We start from the raw sequence: 14,816 nt of genomic DNA on the forward strand, positions 1-14,816 counted from the left end.
GATAAACCCTCTCGATGACAGCAGTAGGAATATGCAGAATAGACAACCAGAAACATTCGACCCCTTGAAGGACCGATCGAATAAGCTCTGCACGACCAGCATAAGAAAAAGAAGCTGCAGTCCAAGCGTTGATATACGATAGGGTAGTATTTTGATTAGATAAGTTGCAGTAAGTACAGCTTTTCCCCAAAAAATGCTTAGGCACATGAGTAAACAACATAACAGATCTAGCAACTTCAAGTAGATGTCGATTTTTCCTTTCAACAATATCATTTTGTTGAGGAGTATCGACGCACAAACTTTGATGTACTATGCCTTGCTTCATCAAGTATTATCCATTGTCAGTTATAAACACTTGTATCTTGGCTTGGAATTGGGTTTGAATCATGTTGTTGAAATTTTGGAAGATTTGGCCCACTTCATCCCAAACTTTTCTGATGTGTTGTCAATGTTGGAGTAAGTTTCCTTTGCCACTTCCCAAACTTCTTTGGTAGTTTTGTAGTACATGAAATTTTCTCCAGTTGATCAACCAAAACATAACCATGCTATTTTCCAACTTCCAGCCTTTGAATTTGGGATCATCCTTCTTTGGAGTAGCTACTCCAATAAGGTAGTCTTCTTTTCCCTTCCCACATATGAGCATCATAATGGATTGGGACCTTTGAATGAATTTTTGTCCATTGAGTTTGTCCCTTGTAATTTGGAGGACAAAGACTTCGGGCATCGCGACAGTTCCTAGATTAGAGGTAACCTCCACGGTCGCACTCTCCCTTCTGCTTGCCATATCGGACTTTGAATGTCCAAGGTTTCAATGGTTCATATTTTGTTCTCTAATTCCATGTAGAAATTTGGTAGAAAAAGTTATCTTATTCTCTGCCTCACTAGAATATATATATATATAGACAAAAGAGAGAATATCCTAGCTTCCCTATTTCGAGATTTACATACATTAAATTAGGAAGCTACAGCTAGCATTAGGATAGATTTATTCTCCAATCAAACTAGGAAACAAGTTAATGGACCCGAATCACACACTATACCAAAATAAAGCTTCACTAAAATAGATATTGTAAATTATTTTAAAAAGATCAAGATCGGATTTCTACAAATAGTTATATAAAAAACAAATTTAAGTGTTCAAAGCATCCATAGAGGGAATCTGCGTCCTACGCGTGTCGCCTTCGGTATCCTTTAAACAAAAGAAAAGAGCGTTGGACACAGCATGTGGGTGTGTCCCCAAATTGGTGGCTTCACTGACAGGCCGATGACACCAATACAGTAGAGCCCCTAGGGAGTGTCCATGTTTTCTGAGGACACTCAGATTCTTGATACTACTTCCTGCTAGAAGTGGAGTTCAAGAGATGAGAACATGTATGCATCTCATGCTACCTGTGATTATTCTTCTGTGAAGTCATTTTGGAAATTCACACACACAAAACCTTCGGGTTTTAGATGGAACAGGCATTTCTTTTAGTAGCATGCACAAAATATGTCCACAAAAGCATCCAGTATCAAAACTGTTTACAGTAAAGATTAAGAATATCAGTCACAACAGAAAACAATGTCAGTCAGATGAAGCACCTTCACCAAAGCACCAATGATGCCCAAGGAAGTAAGCCTTAAATACTCAAATGGCCTTGAATTCCTGGTTGTACTAAGGAAAGGGTAAAAATATAATGGAATTTGCGCTGCAAAGGAAAAACCATCAATTAGAACATTATCAATAAATCTAGATGGACTTAAAGAAATATGTGTCAAGCACGAGAACAGAAAGACTACTCTTTTTGTAATATTACACTCCCAAAGAGGAAGAACTATAGTACTCCAAAGGCTAAAAGATATATACAAATTGCCAAAATCTAAAATATTAGCCTATGAAAAATATTAACTTCAACTAATCATAAAAGGGCCAGTGAAATGTTGTCTATGAAAAATGAGGATGAATAGAAATCGCATTCCTAAGTAGTTGGAGAACTTTGTGATCACTATAAGCAATCCAAGATCTTTTTAATCCCTTGTATCGCAATAAGAAACAGGTGGAGCACTGACAAAAAGGTATGTGACATGGAAATCTCAAAAGGAAGAAAAAGACAGTTGTCAATAGCAGGTTTTGCAATGGTACTTGCAGACCATAACTGAATCTATTATACTGCAATAAGAAAAAGGCGGAGCACCCACAAAAAGGCATGTGACATGGAAATCTTGAAAGGAAGAAAAAGACAGGTGTTGATTCAGGTTACATGATGGTACACAAATGATCACAACCGAATCTAATGTTTGGTGCTGCAGCAGGGAAAACTAGCAAAGTGAACATTACAATATTTGCTCTTCATTTATTCATACCTAACCCAAAATGAAGTTTTGGAGATGAGAACTTTTTAGTATTTTGAAAGGGTCAATATACTAAGAAAATGCCCATTTAAAAAAGGTAAATATGTAAATGAAATCAAAACTACAAAGTTGGACAACAATACCGAACCTTTTGTGATGTTAGACTCTAATTCCAGGTTATAAAGATACCGTCAAGTATCAGAAACCTTGACTGTTAATTCAATAATTTCCAATTAATATGGAATAAATAATTGGGAAATAAAAGAAAAACAGGTCTTAATTCCCTTCAAAAACAAAAGAACAGGGGGGGAAGGGGATAGAGAGAGAGAGAAGAAATATCTGAAATTGATCTAAGCATTTTAGAATGTTACATATAAAAATAAAAGACGTTCTCTAGTTCTACTTGATTTCATGCGACACAAATGAACTACAAGAAGAGGCTACTTGGAGAAATGTATATGCATGACATACACAAAAACAGAAGGGGAAAGGAATCTTTAAACATGGTAAGCAATTATAACCTCATGCAATTACAATTTATGTAGGTGATGGAGCCTTTATGTTCTAAAATAATGAAAACAAATTACCATTGAGAAATGGCATTCTCGTTTCTGGGTGTGAGGCCATAGACTGCAAAAATAGATTAATGATAGACAGCATAAGCATTCAAAGAAATAATGATGAAAAAAAGATAGCAAATATGATATCATCGACCCTTGAACTCTACTCAAGTTTTCAATGCCATCCTTCAACTTTTGATATTTCTAGTTTAAGCCCTTGCACTTCAATAATTAAGTCAATGAAGTCCAACTTTTTAGCAGAAGTTAGAATATTGAAATCATTATATCACTAGAATCTTGCATCTGTTCAATGTAAACTGAACTTGAATTTATCTGTAACTGCCAAAGCTTCCTCTCCCTATCTTATATTGGTTCCACCCACCCCCCAAAAAAAATTCCCACCTTCCCCTTATTATAATTATAGTAAAAAATATATATTATGAAAACAGCAAAACAAACACCATACCTGGAGAAGGGAAAGTGCATTACAAACTCGATTAGATTGTCCTGGGGTAAGGTTTGGTGGGGATAAAAGAAGGTATATTGAAATTATCTCCTGCAAATAATGAGCAAATTTGGCATCATCATACAGATGGAATATATGGCACAATCCAGGAAATTAGTAGCAAAAAAGTGAAATGCTAACCCTAAAATTTTACTTATTCTTGGTATGATGGGTTGTAAATAGAAAGAGAGAATGACTAAAAATGCAAGTACCTTTCTTGACAAAACAAAAATTGAATTTTAGTATAACAAATCACGATTAGTATACATCTGCCAAAGCTTGTCTGGTGCCTGCCTGATTAAAACAAAAATATTTGGACCATCATTAAAGGCTTCCACAACCATGGAGGCCAGAAGGTCAGTGTCAGTCTGGAATGATCTAAAGCTACTTCAACCCGTCCACACCACCTTTTTTAGTAAATAAAAGTTTTTTATAAGAAGTAATGCACCAAAAAAGGTAATGCCTCGAGGAGAAGAGCATTATGTGACAAAGAAAAGCTTATATATGTCCAGGTAGAAATGATTCAAAAGATAGACGTATAATCAACAGTCCCTAATGAGATTATGGCTTTGAATTGTTGTTTTTGCAAAGAGAAGCAGAGAAGAGACTACAACCTTATTGCAAGAATGCAAAATTGGTGGGATTCAAGAAAACTGATAGGATTCTGATTAAGTAAGGAATTCACTGCTGGTATTTTAACTCTAGATTACAAGGAAAAAATGTAAACAAAGGAAAAGAACGGGCATTCGAGAGGCCCAGAACTCTCCTATAGAATCTACTCAATTTCTTCACACCTTTCTCTCCCTTCTATTCCCTATTATAGGTTGTTATTCTCCTTCCATAACCGCATCTGATTATGCAAATGCTGGTTTGTTACACAAACTAGCCAAGTTCTGATTCTACCCTTGGTGCACATGCTGGCTGTTATGCAAACCCAGCTGTGTTACCATTCTACCCTTGACTCCTGAAGCGCCTTTGATAGGTCCGTTGCACCGGAGGCCTATCAGCAATGTCCCTATAAAAAGGAAAGGACATTGTGTCTGTGTAATAGGGAATGTTCAGAACAAAGTCGCTTCCTCGTTACATGAAAAGCAGTGTCCCTGTTACATGGAAGTGATGCACTTTGCATCCTTATACCTATGTGGTACCAGCAATATGTGGATACCATTAAGTTATCGGCCCAGTATCTTAACTGAAACTGAATGCCAAAATTTTTGTATCTAAGTGTTTCTTGTACAATATGTGTATGCCAGTACAAAATTGAATTCACATATAGTTTGAACTCATAACTTTTAGCCTATTCCAATACCATGTTAGATCGGTAGCCAAAAAGCCCATCTAAAAGTTTAAAACTTGAAGAGAAATGGGTAATTCTATTTTTTATATTACTATTGTTACTCCCAACAACCCAAAATGCCTCCACTCATAGAAGGTGCAACCCTGATCCCAGAAACTACACACACACACACACTAATAATTGATACTTCATTAAATAACAAACAAAAGTGGACAAACCTTTCTGGTCACTGGATAAGGAAGCAGCAAGTCAAGTCAACTCGAGACTCTCCTTTTACAAACAGCACCAGTCTACTACAATCCGACCTCTTCTTCATAGGTTATTCACCATAACAACAAAACTAGAGGAATAAGTCAAGACAAAGAAGGGAGAAATGGGGGACCCTTGACATGGCTATAGCCTTCTAGGGGAAGGGCTTTCAGAGATCAAATGGAACACCGTAGAAAGATGGAACGAAGAATAATCCTCCAGACTACATCTGTTCACTCAGTGTCTAGACAAGGGGTGATTATGAAGTATCTCAAAAAAGCTGCCAACAAGTCAAACCTCCCAGTCTTAGTTCAAAGATATCTCCAAAGCCATAGGATCCAAATACAATCCTTAGGCGTAGAACAAAAGCACTCAGTCACTGTGACCTCAGATGTGACACCCCATAAATTTATTAATAAACACTGGAAGATGAAGCATACAAGTGAGGTGTCTTCCTACAGGAAAGGTTTCCATTTAGGGCTAGGTGGCAACAAAAAAGACAAAAGGGTGGCAGCTGCTTCAGTTGAAGCATGTCACTGGCTATCTCTGCAGGAAAATGCCACAAAACAAGAGCCAAGTGGAAGCCATTGGGGCTGACATGTACTCAGCTGCTTCAGCAGAGAAGTAGTCTGTTTCCATGGCCTATAAATAGGCCAGACCTCCTTCATTCCACGGAACAACTGAATGAGAGTGAGAAGATCACCATAAGAAAAAGTGCTAGAGAGACCAGATTTAGTTGAAGAAAGTTGCACCAAACTTTGGGGTAATTTAGTCACTTGGAGGAGTAAAAAGTAGTCAGTAGTATCAAGAAGCAGTGCGGAGGCTGAGTACCAGGCAATTGCACAAGGTATATGTGAGTTAATTTGGGTGACCAGATTAATGGAAGATTTATAAATCCCCCTAACATCACCAACAAAACTTTATAGTGACAGCAAGTCAACTATAAGTATTGTTAATAATCCTATCCAACATGATAGGATGAAGCATGTTAGGATTGATAAGAGTTTTATCCAAAGAGAGATTGATCAAGGAGGAATCAAACTAACTTATCTACCAACAGAAAATCAAGAGGCAGATATATTTACTAAGGCCATGTCAAGACCTAGTTTTGAATCTCTTGTTAGCAAGCTGGGAATGAGAGATATCTATTCACCAGTTTGAGAGGGGGTTGTAGAAGAGTTAGATAAATGATAGTAGATTCTCTCTCTTGGTAATGGTTGCAGCTGAATATAATAGGAGTTGTTTTATGTTCTGTTGTAGCTTGTGTATAAATAGCTTAGTTGGTCTTGTAACTATTCTGTATTCGATTTTATTCTGCAATAAGATTTGCTCGAGGTATTCTTCATCTTGAGATTTTTCTTTCTTCCTACTTTGAAACTCTCGCTTCATGGTATCAAAGCCAATCTGACTAACGTCAATGGCTTCGCAAAATGAGGTTAGCTCCACGCCTAATTCCAGATCTACACTATCATCGGAATTCCAATTCGATTTCGCAGCTGTAGCAAAGGCGTTTAGTTTCGTTCCAATCAAGTTAGACTCCAACAACTACGCTCAAATCTCCACAATGATCAGAGCGTTCAATTTGCAGTCTTACATAAATAAGACACTGGCTCTGTCAAAGTTTGTAAGTGATTCGGAAAATCAAGATCGTAATACGCAAGTTGTAAATCCATCCTATCTGAATTGGATCAGGTCAGATCAACTCCTCTTAGGTTGGCTGTTTTCTACTATCGATAAAGATGTTCTAGCACAAGGTATTCACTGTGAGTCTTCAGTTGAACTATGGACGGTTCTTGAAAATTTATATTCACAACAGACAATTGCAAAGTCTTTTCAATTGAAACAACAACTTCGATCTATGAAGAAAAATGATTTATCGATTAATGATTACATTTTGTGATGAAATAAATTGATCGGAAGCCACTCAACTAAAATACTACTTCCGTTCTCATTATTTGAAACATAAAGGACTGATTTATACACATGATCTCCTAAGAAATCTCCTAAAATATAGGACTAGATAATCTCCTACTTTTTAGGTATAGATAACAATAATAATCTCTAATTTTACATATTAGAATTTCTCTTATGATAGAGCATATCTCTATCTCTTCCAGCTGGACACGGTATCCTTTATCTTCTCGGCATATTTATCTTTATTTCCTCCAACAATCCCCCTCAACCTGGTGAATAGATATTTATCATTCCCAACTTGCCTCTAATGGATTCAAACCCTTGCTTATTCATGGCTTTAATAAGGATATCTGCCTCTTGATTCCTGGTAGGTATATAGGTTAGGCTTACCTCTCCTCTATCTATTTCTTCATTGACAAAATGCCGATCAATCCTTACATGTTTCATCCGATCATGTTGGACCGGATTGTTGACAATGCTAATAGCTGATTTACTGTCACAATACAGCTTCTTCGGTGAGGATATTGGTAGCTGTAAATCTTTCATTATCTTTTCTACCCAAATCAGCTCACATATTCCTTGTGCAATGGCTCGAAACTCAGCTTCGGCATTGCTTCTTGCTACTACTGATTGCTTTTTGCTCCTCCAGGTTACTAAATTCCCCCATAATCTTGTGCAAAACCCAGATGTAGACCTGTTGTCCTCTATAGCACCAACCCAATCAGCATCCACAAATTTCTCTGTTTTGGTTTTTTCTAAACAAGAGTCCAGTTCCTGGTGTTCCTTTGAGGTATCTCAATATATGATAAACTGCCTCTTGATGTCTTTTCTTGGGAGCATGCATAAATTGGCTTACTATGCTCATGGCATATGTAATGTCGGGTCTTGTAAAGGATAAGTAGATCAGTTTTCCCACCAAACGTTGATATCTTCCCCTATCTACTGGATAATCTTGCTTGCTGTCTCCTTTATTCTTCCAATTAGGCTCTAATGGTGTATTGGCTGGTTTGCACCCTAGCTTGCCCGTTTCTTTTAACAAGTCAAGTGTATATTTTCTTTGAGATATGCAGATACCAGCTTTGCTTCTGGCTACTTCCATGCCCAAAAAATACTTCAATTCCCCCCAAATCTTCTATCTCAAAAGCAGCTCTCATCTTGTTCTTTAACCGTTCAATTTTGGGTTCATTGTTTCCTGTAATGATTATATCGTCAACATATACAATAAGGACAGTCCTCTTGCCATCTTCTTCCACCTTTGTGAACATGGTATGATCGGCCTTTCCTTGTGTATATCCCAACTGAATAATAGTATCACTAAATCTTTTGAACCAGGCCCTAGGTGATTGCTTTAGGCCATATAGAGATTTATTCAATTTGCATGCCTTCCCTCTTGTGTCTTCATTCTCGAAACTGGGGGGAATCCTCATATAGATTTCCTCTTACAAGTCTCCATGTAGGAATGCGTTCTTGATGTCCAGCTGGTGCAACTTCCAATCTAGGTTAACAGCTACTGAAATCAACACTCGAATAGAGTTTAGTTTGGCAACTAGAGCAAACGTTTCCTCATAATCAAGTCCTTGGGTTTGGGTAAACCCTTGGGCTACTAATCTTGCCTTATACCTATCAATACTCCCATTTGAGTGATATTTGACTGTGAACACCCATTTGCTTAACACAATTTTCTTTCCAGCCGGTAAATTCACTATATCCCATGTGTTATTAGTCTCCAAGGCTTGCATTTCATTCATCACTGCTTCCTTCCACCTTTGATCTTGCAATGCATGATTTATGTCTTTGGGAATAACCACTTCCTCTATACTCATGCTGAATGCTTTGAATTGCGGAGAGAGTTTAAAATATCCCACATAGTTAGCAATCGGATACTGTGTACAAGCCCTTACTCCCTTCCGTATAGCTATAGGAACATCAAGAAGAAGATCCTCCTTATTAGAAGTAGCCTCAGCCTCCTGTAAACTGTCAGCACTTTCTGTACTTTATGTTCTTGAACCAACTTCTGGATTAGATGTTGGATTTGACTGAGGGTTACGAGGCCTTCTAGAATATACAAAGAGTGGTTTATTCAAGGCTGAATGCTCTTGAATCTGGTCTACTTGATCTCCCCTTGAATTAGACACTGAATTGGGAGTTGGAAAACACGATTCAGGGGCTGATTCAATGGTAGAAAATGGTTTAAGACTTTGGAGCTGAGGAGGGAAAGAGCGAGAGTCCCATAGTTCTGCTGGAGTTGTGCTGGAATCAGAATAAGACAGAAAAGAAAGGTTGGTTTTCAAGGAAGGAGACATCACATGACACGATAAACCATTTGGTAAAAGGATTATAGCATTTATAACCTTGTTGAGTAGGAGAATACCCAATAAACACACATTTAAGCGCCTTAGGATCAAGCTTGGATTGAGAAACTGAGTGGTTGTGAACAAATACAATACACCCGAAAATTTTTGGTGGGAGAGTGTTTAAGGTACGTTTGTAGTGAGGAAAGGAATCAAGGAGAACACTTAAAGGTGTTCTAAAGGAAAGTACTTTGGACGGAAGCCTATTAATGAGGTAAGAAGATGTGAGAACAGCCTCTCCCCAATAGGCATTAGGGACTGAATTAGTGAACAGTAGTGCTCTAGCAGTTTCAAGAAGATGGCGGTTCTTTCGTTCTGCCACACCATTCTGTTGAGGATTATAGGGGCATGAACTTTGATGGATAATTCCGTGGTTAGTTAGATAATTGGTAAATTCATTGGAAAAATATTCTCTACCATTATCAGAACGTAACACATGGATAGAGGATTGGAACACATTTCGAATCATTTGATGAAATTGTTTGAATGTAGCATAAGCTTCAAATTTATCTTTCATCAAGAATATCCAACTAACCCTTGTGTGGTCATCAATAAAAGTGATAAACCACCTGGTGTTTGTTAAATTAGATATTCTTGCGAGTCCCCAAATATCACTATGAATTAAGTAGAATGGTTTTGTAGGCTTATATGAATGAGAGAGATAAGCAATTCTAGTTTGTTTAGCAAGAATACACTGCTCACAATGAAAAGAATGATTGCTTTTATTTATGAAAAGAGAGGGATACAAAGTCTTGAGATAATGAAAACTAGGGTGCCCTAAACGCTTATACCATAGCATAAGTGCAGAATCTGAAACAGTAGTCAAAGAGGTTGGTGGTTGAGAGCTAGATCTAGTAGACTGACCATTCTTTGTAACATAATAGAGACCTCCTGCTTCCTCAGTATTGCCAATCATCTTCCCCGAAAGTTGATCCTAAAATTCACAACCAGAAGAAGAGAAAGTTACTATACACTGATGTTGTTTTGTCAATTTACTTACAGACAGCAAGTTGTACTTCAGATTGGGCACAAATAACACTAATCTTAGGGTTAGGCCTGCTACTTTGGCTAAGCCTTTCCCTTCGGCCACAGTTGTAGTACCATCAGCCATAGAGACTGGTATTCCTCGATCAAATGATTCATAAATTGACAGCAATTGCTTAAAACCGGTCATGTGATCTGAGGCTCCTGTGTCAAGTATCCAGCAATCTAGAGGGGACTTAAATGAGATTAGTGAGTGTGTAGTTATACCCTGCTTAGCAAGAGATGCTATCGGGTTGGATCCTTCACTTGTCTCTGATTTTGTCTCCTTAGTTTAATGTAAGAGTTGTTGTAGCATCTCCAATTGTTCTGTAGGTATAGTAAAAGTTGCTGTTTTTCCAGCTTCTGACTCTCCTCCATAGGAGGCTTGTGATCCCTTCCGTAGGTGTTTGGGCTTCCAATTTGATGGTTTCCCATGAATCTTCCAGCAAGTTTCCTTGGTATGATATGGCTTGTGGCGATGATTGCACCAAGGTTTATCTTTTACTGGCTCACTTTTAGGTGGACTGAACGTTCTTGGCTTCAATGTTACTAATGCTGATGACTAATTAGAATTAATAACCCCTGAGGAATTGAGAATTACCTTTTTTCGGCTTTCCTCTGTCCTTACTTCTGCGAACACTTCCTTTATTGTTGGGAAGGGTTTTGTTCCAAGCAATCTCCCCCTCACCTCATCAAGCTCAGAATTTAAACCATGCAAAATATCAAAAACTCTCTCTTTTTCTATCATTTTTTCATACTTCTTTCCATCATCGGAACACTTCCATTCAATCTCATGAAACAAATCTATTTCTTGCCATAATTCAGTTAATGTATTGTAATACTCAGTCACCGAATTAGTACCTTGTTGGGTTGTTCAAAGAGTGGAGCGTAGCTGGAAGCTTTGTGCAGTATTCTCCATGTCTGAGTAGATCTCCTGCACAGCTTCCCATATTTCTTGGGCTATTTTGTAGAATAAATAAGTTCTTCCAATCTTAGGCTCCATGGAGTTGACCAGCCATGCCATAACAATCAAGTTTTCGGCTTCCCATATGCCATACGTTTCTGAATCAGCACTTGGCTTAGAGATCGCTCCATTGAGATACCCGATCTTGCCCTTGCCACGGATTACCAGCAACACAGATTGGAACCACTCCCTGAAGTTGGTTCCGTTTAATTTATGCTGGGTGATTTGGAGAGCATGGTTTTCAAGAGTGGTTGGAGGTTGAGGAATCAGAGAGACTCGGGTAACAGTTGGTTGGGGAGTAGAAGTTCTACTAGCTGATGAATCTTCAACCATATCGAGAACTTACAGAATTTCAATCAACTGGAAAAAAATGAGATGAAACCTAAAGCTCTAATACCATGAAATAAATTGATCGGAAGTCACTCAACTAAAATATTACTTCCGTTCTCATTATTTGAAACATAAAGGACTAATTTATACACATGATCTCCTAAGAAATCTCCTAAAATATAAGACTAGATAATCTCCTACTTTTTAGGTATAGATAACAATAATAATCTCTAATTTTACATATTAGAATTCTCTTATGATAGAGCATATCTCTATCTCTTTCAGCTGGACACGGTATCCTTTATCTTCTCGGTATATTTATCTTTATTTCCTCCAACATTTTGAAACTCAAAACTATAAGCCATGCCTTAGTTGCAACCGTTACCAAGAGAGAGAATCTACTACCATTTATCTAACTCTTCTACAGGGGTGTAGGAGATCGAGATTAAGTAAAGGAAGCTGAGATAGGAAGCATTCGAATAGAAGGATAATTTGCTAATTATTAGGTTATCAAGAAAAAATTGGAAATAAGAAGATAAGTTCAATTTAAGATATTGTATACTATTTATCTGTAAATTAGTAGCTTGGTTAGATATTGTATTGTTTATCTCTAGGAGTAAAAGTCGTAGGTCATGAGCTGTATTTATATGGTGTTCGATCAATGCAAACATGGAGTTTTTGATTGATTTCATTCTTCGTCAAATATATAGTTGTTTATTTTTTTGTTCAAATAGTAATTGTAGAAAAGATGTATTTCTTTCTTGTTGATCTAGTTGTACTTTAAGCTGTTGTAGCAGTTGTACCTTTCAGTTGTATTGTAACTGAAAGGATAGTAAAGCCTATAAATAGGCTAGAGCAATTACAAAATGGATATAGTTGAATGATAATTTGAAATTTCAGACTTCTCTCTCATCAATTCTCTCTCGATTTCCTCTTTGATTTCTCCCTAATCTTCTCTCTCTTTCTCTATTCTTCTTGAATTCTCCCTCTCTTTCTATTCTCTATCCCTCAGTTCCTTCCAATTTCCTCTTAAAACCCTAGGTTAAACCCATATACATGACATTAATTAAATTAATTTCTCAAAATTCACATAATTATAAAATTGTGAATTTTCATTTTTAATACAATATTCTTAAAAAATACATTGTAAGACAGGATGTTACATATTGTCCTTGGAAATACAAGAAATCTCAATATTCAAGAACATACCATCTAAGGGAACACCACTTGGTGTCAAGAAAACAAAGATATCTACATTGGTTTTACAATTCGAGAAACGAAACGAATGAGTTATTCAGTTGTAGAAGACAGCCCCAGTTTTCCAGAAAATTACTCCATAGAAAATGGAAAACAAGAAAACTAGTTGAAATACAAAAATTTCCTTTACAAAAAATGAACAGTTGAAAAATGTGGTTTCCCAAAATTAAATTGAGGTTCCAAGTTCACAAATTTGAAGATTTGGAAAACTGGATTTTCCACAAAATTTGCCCCAAAATCTCTCATTTTTTATCATAAGTCCCAGTTTTGTCGATTGAAAATTAGCCGACTGTACTGCTAACATTTGAATGCATTTTTCAAATTTTCTATGGAAAATAAAAATTAGAAACTTTATAGATAATAAGACAGAGAAAACTGGAAATCATTTTCCACAACTAAACAGCCCTTAAGATTTGGCCCTCATCTTCCACATCTTGGACACTTCCTACAAATAATGAGATCCATGATCTTATGTGCTTTGCTATTATCTTAGAATCAGCATATGGAAAAATTATTTCAAGTTTACTTCCTCTCTAAACAACAAAAATAACAACAAAAGCTTTAATACTACTAGGTCGACACATGAATTTTAGATCTCCAACTATTCATGGCCAAATCTTCTATAAGGTTATTGTATCCTAAACCAAAAACACAACCTTTACTAGCAGCTGGATACAAAGACCAGACATTTCTATAGCAGAGTCAAAAATGTCGTCATATGATATCATTCATGCTGTCAATTTATTTAAATATCTACACAACTCTCAATTTTATTTAGAAACTATCATGTGATAAAGTTCTGGCAGTCATTTATGTGTTAATTCTTTTCTTTTCACTTGTTTCTGGGATAAACACCACGCATAATCAACTTGAATACTAATGCAACCAGTGGACTATGATATTCTTGTGAATAACCTATTTAATGAGTGCCTTTAGACACCCATGATTTCTGAGATGGTATTTCTACAAAGGTTTTATGCATTACATTGACCTCTCTTTGGGAATGTATCCCTTTTAAGCATGCTAAAAGAAAACAAGCTGTGTGTGATAAACAAAAAGATAAGATAGAACAACTTGTTCATTAAGCACATCCAAATTAGCCAGTGATCAAGGAAGAATTCTGCAGCATATTTTAACTGAAAGGAGAAAAACTGATTGAGAAAAAAGTGCCATGAGCAGTAGTATGGAGCATACCTGTAAAAGTGCAATAATAGTACCAAAGGAGTTCCACAACAATGGAGCCAAATCTTGAAATAATTCTCTCATCTAAAACAGAAACAGAGAAGACAACAAAGAATTTAACACAGCATATAACAATCTGAATGTGTATATATATACACATGGATAAGGATATGAAATGGATACAAACAGCAAAAAGAGAAGGTTTTTCATATTTTTTGATAAAAATGTTTATGAACATGAGAACCAAAAAGAGTCAACAATATTAAAAGACTTACCACTAATCCAATATGAATATTCTATTTAAACCTCAATGATAATAATAATAATAATAATAATACGTAAAAATGTTACTATATAGTAATTACTATATAAACATAATAACAATATTCCTGCCAATCCATAGAAACTAACAATACATTTTGATGGAGTTGTCATCATAAGATGAGGCACTGTTGGAGTTGTGATCACTACCACAGCTGGCTTTGTTGGAGGTTATGAGGAAAGAAGAATCATTTCATTGAAAATGGGAAGAGAGGGAAAGAGGGTGAGGAGGAGGAATATAGACATAGAAGCAAGGTGAGGGCAGAAGGAAAGAGAAAAGTACCTGCTCTTTCAATCACATGATGTCTATAGTTTGAATGAAATTAAGGGCCCATTTGACACTGACTTTTTTAATTTGTGTGAAAAAGTTGGCTTCCAAAGCAATAAAAGAAAAAAGGAGTTGGCCATAAAAAAAAAAAAAAAGAAAAGCTATGACGGAGTGATTGGCTTTTCTCAGTCATTTTCAATATAAAATAATTTAGAAAATAATAACAATATCTTGAGAATAAGATAAATATTATACTTTCTAAAA

This window comes from Diospyros lotus, chromosome 10, assembly GCF_014633365.1.
Source record: "Diospyros lotus cultivar Yz01 chromosome 10, ASM1463336v1, whole genome shotgun sequence".
NCBI lineage: Eukaryota > Viridiplantae > Streptophyta > Magnoliopsida > Ericales > Ebenaceae > Diospyros > Diospyros lotus.